The sequence below is a fragment of the Drosophila albomicans genome, chromosome 3 (genome assembly GCF_009650485.2).
Source record: "Drosophila albomicans strain 15112-1751.03 chromosome 3, ASM965048v2, whole genome shotgun sequence".
NCBI classification, from domain to species: Eukaryota; Metazoa; Arthropoda; class Insecta; order Diptera; family Drosophilidae; genus Drosophila; species Drosophila albomicans.
In genome coordinates this window covers 37,352,664-37,359,399 of record NC_047629.2, presented here as the reverse complement: position 1 = coordinate 37,359,399, position 6,736 = coordinate 37,352,664, and the positions used below count along the sequence as shown (strand labels likewise).

The following is a 6,736-nucleotide window of genomic DNA, read 5'->3' as shown; positions in this document are numbered from 1 at the left end:
CACTAAGCTGAAGCTACTCACCAACACACCCATAATTTGTATAGGTATTCAAAGGATACTCACAGAACACCCTTACTGGTAGACTACTAATTTGTACTCAAGGATGTTTGACAGTTTCCCCCGCTGTGATTTCATTGAATTAGGAATCAAGATAATTAAACAAACCTCAGGCACTTAGCTGCGGTTTGGGGGCCGAGAATTTGTCTACAAATGAGTGAAAGCACCTTGCAAAGGTGTTAAATCAAAACGAACTGCCAAAGCCAAGAAAATAAACACACTAATAAAACACTTTTCGGTCAGCAGAGTGAAAAGCTCTTGGCCCAGAGCGACCATTATGTCCGGTGATTGACGGCGTCCGTCTGTGAGTAAGTGAATCCATGCGAGAGTGTGTGAATGAATTTCTATGTTGATGTTGTTGCTCAGATTGCAGAGAGGTGGATAGAAGACTTCTTTCTTTCGTACAGAGCTGTTGGTAAACAGACTCTCGAGTCAGCATCCGGTAGCTGAGAGCAATGAAGACCAGTCGAGTCTGGCATATAAATGGCTTGGAAGAGGTAGCATATAAATAAAGCCATATTAATATATGTACCGAGTGTTTACACGCATATGTAAAAATCAATTTTGTTTTTCCTTTTTTGCTGTCTCTCAATGAAAGCGTCGCTTTCGGTGTGAAAAGGTGTGCCTCAGAGACTCAGAGACTTTTCTTTTCGGCAATTCTGTGTATTTTGGTCTGTCCCTTGAACTGGTCGTTTGGTTCAAGAAACTTTGAGTTCAAGTTCGCGATAAACAAAAAACGACAAAAAATCGTTAAGCTCTAAGGCTAAGAAGTGAGTGTCGACTGCAGTCGAGTATCTCAACTCGATGTGTGAATCCTCTGCGAGTTGCTTTTATTTAATTCAATTAAATTCAGTGGCACAATTTGCTGTCTATTGGGAGCATGTTTAATAAGTAATTTAACCAATTGATTTATGTGTTTTATGGCAAAATCATTATACATAATAAATATCTAAAACAGGCATATCATTTTAATTAAACCAATTTGTTTTCTACAATGTCAAAAAGCAAAATTCGAAAATTTGCAAATTCATAAATAATCTGGATAATTGACCCAAATATATTTATAGCTATATTCAGAAATAGATAGATTATGAAAATAAATGGTTGGGCATATTAAATTTCCATTCTGACAGCTTCATTCAATCGATGGCATGCGCCCAAAAGTATGTTACGAATAAAACAAGAGCATTTGACGGCCATTTGCTTGGCACAATAAATACACAAAAATGTGAAAGGGTTAAGAAACCCATTCGTCACCTGACAAAACAGCAAGCCGCAGGCGTTTTTCCCGGTGACTGGCAATGTCTACAGGTGCCACAAACAAAGCCGAAAGAGAGAGAGAAAAACACGCTGTGCGGTGCTGGCTGCTTCATGCTGCTTCAACTCGATGTTTATGTTGTTCACTGGCGAGTCGTACACGATGTTGTTGTTAATATTGTTGTTGCTGTTGTTGTTAAACTTGAGGCTTTGCTCAAACAGCTTGTTGTTTATGTTTCTGTTCCTTTTAGACATAGCGAGCTACACACACACACAGATAGAGAGAGAGAAGGAAAGTTAGATAAACAGCTGCAAGGTTAGCGGTTTGTCAAAGGGCTGAGGTTTCTCTTACATATGCGGATCACACTGCTCAGCCATAAATTGTGGCTAAGCTGAGTATACCCCAAGAGCCTGAGCAGTCACTGCAATACTCATTTAGTGCCATTTACACAGCCAACCAAGCATTGTCCTAGCCATTCAGCCAGCCAGATGTTGGCACTCCAAACAAACCAAGAGAGAGAGCGGAATTCAGCTGTACTCGAACATAAACATAATGTAAGCACTGCGTTTTTGGGGCCATATTTCGGCGGAAACATTTTGATTAGCACCTCCAGGGCAATTAGTACAGCTCATAAATAAACCAAAAGCGAAATGTAAAACCACATACAAAATACAACACACACAATACGCAATAATATATTTAATACTGTGATTTAATTAATGGAATGCCTGGCCCTGCAGCTGTCTCTGCGGCTGTCCTGCGATTTTGCGACCCTGATTTATGGACATTGCTTAATTATTAAGAAGTTATGCAGAATTTAAACATTTATTGCAAACAAAACGGCGACAACGTGACGCATACAAAGTAGTCTGAGTCCAAGACAAGAATAGCTGGCGAGACACGCCCTCAAAAAACACAGAAAAGAAACACGCCCAATTCGGGAGCAGCTTACGCCTTGGACATTGGCTGGCATTGGTTTTGGTTTTGGTTTCGGTAAAGGTTTTATGAGTTTACGACCGAGTGAGAGAGAGTATTTGGACAAGTGTAGGCCCCCATCAAAAACATTGGAGCATTTTATTAGCCTGGCCTGGTCATAAATATTTTATGCGTTATAAAAATGTAGGCAATGCCAGCCAAGAAGAAAAGTAGCTTTGTCGATGGCTTTGCTTGTTGGCCGCCTGCTTGGTTAAAGCCACTTGTGGTAATTAGTGGCATTTAGTTAAAAAGCTAATAAATACATTGTGGCTGTCTGCAACAGACTGCAACATTGGGTAGGCGTGATTTATGCCCGGTCCACTCATTTAATGTCAAAGACAATGCTAATTGCTAATTAAATACATCAAGAGTAAATATCCTCAACATCCTCGTTACGTACGCCCAACTACGTAAGCTTTGCTCCAGGGCTGTTCAAATACAAAACAAGTGACAACACATTTTGCCAAAAACCCAAAAGGAATAACATACAGATATGGCAAGCAACAACGTTTAATATGTGAGTGTAGCAACTTTTTTGTTGTTGAGGTTGTGGTACGTCGAATGTGGAATTAAAACAAATAAAAATCCAACAAATGCCATACAGTAACTTTTTGCAGAGGGCAACGTGACTTGTTTGCCAAAAATTTCTTGAACTTTTGAACTTTTTTCTCCTTCTCCACCTCGTCTGTGTCCTTTAGATTTATCCTTAATGAAAATTATTTAAATAACTCGACAAAGAGTACGCTCGTTGTCAGCCAGTTCCAAGAAACAGCACCTGCTTGATAATATTACCATCCATTTAAAGAGTGGACTAAGTTAGGGACTCTGAGAGAGGGAGGACTAGATGAAATGAAGGCAGAGCATAGAGCAATAATAATGGAAATAATTCACACCTTGAGGACAGGGGAAATTAAGATGCCAACACCACACACAACTAGAAGCATTAACTGCCAGACAATGCAATGCAAATTGTTATTACACTTTTAGCACAAAGGAAGAACAGAAGTGAAAGCAGATCTGGTCACAGTTTTCTCTCGTACTTTCTCTCCCTCCCGCCAAAGGCAATTAATTTACATTATTTTTATAACAAATTGCACAAGGGAGCACTCGACCGTTGGCCTAACATCTGCACACACGGCGTATGGGCAATGTTTGCAATTTGGTTGGCGTTTCGAAATGAAATGAAGGACCGTGGTTTTTCGGACACGCCTTAAGTGCCACTTGGAAGCGTCTTCATTTACGGCAGACGATTAAATTAAATTAAATTAAGCAAACAGCCCGAAAAACCAGCAACAAAAATGCCACACAGTTTGTTAATGTTATTTTCATGCTGATGTTGAATTTTGTGGTCGTTGTTTTCTCTGATATGAATAGAGCAGCACTTGCGATGCATTCGACTTATTTTGACGTGTCAACTGGTAATTAGCTTCGAGTAGATGTGCCATAAAAAAAGTGTGCATTATTTATGCCTTACATAAATCCTTTCGCTAGTAACATTTCCGTTTATACAATCACTTACATACATATATACAACTTGCTTCATTAACACATCAACAAGCTCCACTGAAACCCCCTAACTAAATAAATAAGAGGCTTTAATGAATCTAAATGAACATTTTACCTTTTGGGACTTACATAAATCACAAAAGACTGTTAGAAACACCATGCAAGCTGCAGTTCAACATTCAACAGCTCTCATTGTCTTGCTATAATCCGCGTCATTTGCTGATATTTATATTACTTGCAAGAAATAAATATAATATTTGTGTCAGGAGTTTAATTAAGCAGTCAACAAACAATGTTGTTTAGGGTATATGCAAAAATGCAATCATCAAGCTGCCAAAAGTCTTTACAAATATGCACTCTAATTTGAATTTTCATGAAACCTAAGCATTTAACATTTCAAAACCAAATCCAAAACTGACAGCGAGATTGTTTATTGGCAGTACGAAATGTAAATTATTTTGCTTTGTAAGAGTTTTTAAATTGCCAAAGTTGCATTACAAAAATTACCAAAAAAGGCAAATGTATCTTAAAGATGTGCATATTTTTTGTGAGAGCTCGAAATTGAGGAAGCTCTGCGCCAAATGAAAAGATAAATAAGAAGTGTAAGCAGGCGTAGAAAAGCAGCAGCAAATACTCGTATAATTCCTGCTTATGAATGCATATATACATATATATAACAGCGAGTTCACATCTGATGAGGAAATGCGTGGCGAGAATTGTGTCAGCATCTTGCTAATTTGCCGTAACTTTTGGCTAATGCCAGCTATAACTTTTTCATTTCACGTCCCATGCGAGCTAGAGACAGACAAAATATTTAAGCTTTGAAAAGTACAGAAAAACTCTGACAATTTTCATCTCTCCCTATTTCTTTAGCCAACGCCTGTTGCCGAGTTCTTCGTCATCGTCTTCGCTGTGTCTTTGCATCGTGGCTGGCGGTTGAAGTATTTTATTGTATACACGTGACGGACCAAATATTGCAATTGTCACAGTCTTTGAATTTTTGTTCATTGACGCTCCCCGAAGGCAGCCGCGACTTGGATGGCAGGAGACATTTAAACGGAAACTTTCGATTTGCAGCTTCATTAAAAATGTTTAGTGCTTTATTCCCGAGGCCAGTCGCGAAAGTCTTGTCATATATACACAGAGGAGCTCGTGGAGCGTCCTGCTGTGTATATAAATGCTTAGTAAATAATTTAGAAGTCCTTGTTAGAGGCCATGCTTAAAGCCTGGCAAACAAACTACGCTTGCTCACTTTATGAGCCAAAAAACCAGCAGCAGTAACAGCACTCGAAGCATACCTCGTGAGCTACATTTTTCTCCTTGTCGACCCAAATTCCAAGACAGGACATGGTGCCTGGACCCCGCCAATGTTGTGATACAAAAGGTTAGAGAGCAAACGCGACTTTTCTTCAGCTTCAGCTACAGCTACAGCTTCGATGATGATGATGACGATGATGCGGCAGTAAATATGGGCGCGTTTATGGACAACCACTTGAGTGGACAGGGAGCAAAATCAGAAGTGGATGGAGAGCTTTTCCTACTCGGCACATGCGAGTGCACGTATACACAGAAACCCACACACACACAGATAGACTGGCGCATGTAGTGCGTTGAGTTTACAGACCAGAGATACACGCGCAGTATTTATGCGATAAACGCGTGTCAAATATAATTTTAGAAACATAATGCCACGAGTGGGAAAGCAACTGCGAACCAACAGTACGAATATAAAATCCTGCACGAGGCTAGCACAAGGATCAGCTATGTAAAGTTTCCTTCCCCCATGTTTGGTCGAGCGCAAGGGCGACACCGTCGTTTTAAGGCATCTCAGAGACTTCTATTTGGGTAGCAGAGTCTCCATCTCCGTATTCATTCCCGATGGGTTGAGGGTACATAAATTCTTGTTAAAAAAGAATTTGTTTATTTGCCTTCACGCGAATGTTTACGCTATTTCATTTTCGTTTGGTTTTTTTTAAAGCGATTGTCTATCGGCTCTTTTATTTAGCATTCGCGTTTAGTCAACTCACCGAAAACGACTGTTAAAATATTGCAGTGTCAGCGTTGTGCAATTATTCAAAACTTTGTTGGGTTTCACGCAAGTTTCTGGCCAATTCATTGCCCACATTTGCACTTGCAACTTTGCAGACTGTCCGTCGCCAGCAGTTAAAACATTGTGCCAATGTTAGTTTACTGCAAGCTAATGACATTCGGCTCCCCACAGTTCCCTAGATCCCTAAGGTAACCAAAACCTAGTTCATGTTATCGTCTGCGTTGCTGCTGCTGCTGTTGGTGCGTGATAATTTCATGCAATTGCGACCACATTAACGTTTCCGCAATGGCATTTGATTTAGGACTATAATGTGTGGCCTGGAATTTGTAATTATGCCCGCGTCGTGCTGACAGCTTAATGTGTGTCGGTAGCCTTTACGACCCGCACGTGTTTTGGCGGATCCGTGTGATTTATGCCCACGCCTAAAAGTAGGCAGCACTTTTTCTGCGTGCTCTCAATTTTTAATTACCGCGTCGAACACATAACTGAATTATTGATACAGGTCAGACTCTCGATGCGGGGCCAAAACAGTTGCACTTTTGCTCGTCGATTCATTTGTCAAGTCCTCTCAACCTCTTGATCAGTCGTGCGAGACAGCCCCAGCATTCAATTGACAATGTTTCGGCTGCCGCTACTGCTGCTGCTGCTGTTCGAGTGGCAATTCAACAATTTCGATAAGAATACGAAATCGAGAAGTAGTCTTCTACTTGAAAAGCTCACCAGAGAAAGTACTTTGCTCTTAAATTGTCTAATTGGATTAAGTTTTATGATCAAATTTTAAATCCCCAATCAAAACTGACTTTGCCGCTGCAAACTCGCGAAGTCGAAACAAAAAGGCTTATGACACTGGATTAATTCAAGAATGGAGGACTATAAATGAGTGTAAGGCA

The 6,736-nt window shown here is 40.2% G+C and overlaps 1 long non-coding RNA gene across 1 annotated transcript; it reads left to right on the top strand.

The window, feature by feature from the left end:
* The first annotated feature begins 4,239 nt into the window (after positions 1 to 4,239).
* On the top strand, positions 4,240 to 4,906 carry LOC127565720 (uncharacterized). The gene is made up of 2 exons (XR_007955072.1): positions 4,240 to 4,398; positions 4,670 to 4,906. It is a non-coding gene; the product is annotated as an uncharacterized LOC127565720 (long non-coding RNA).
* Positions 4,907 to 6,736: the final 1,830 nt, after the last annotated feature.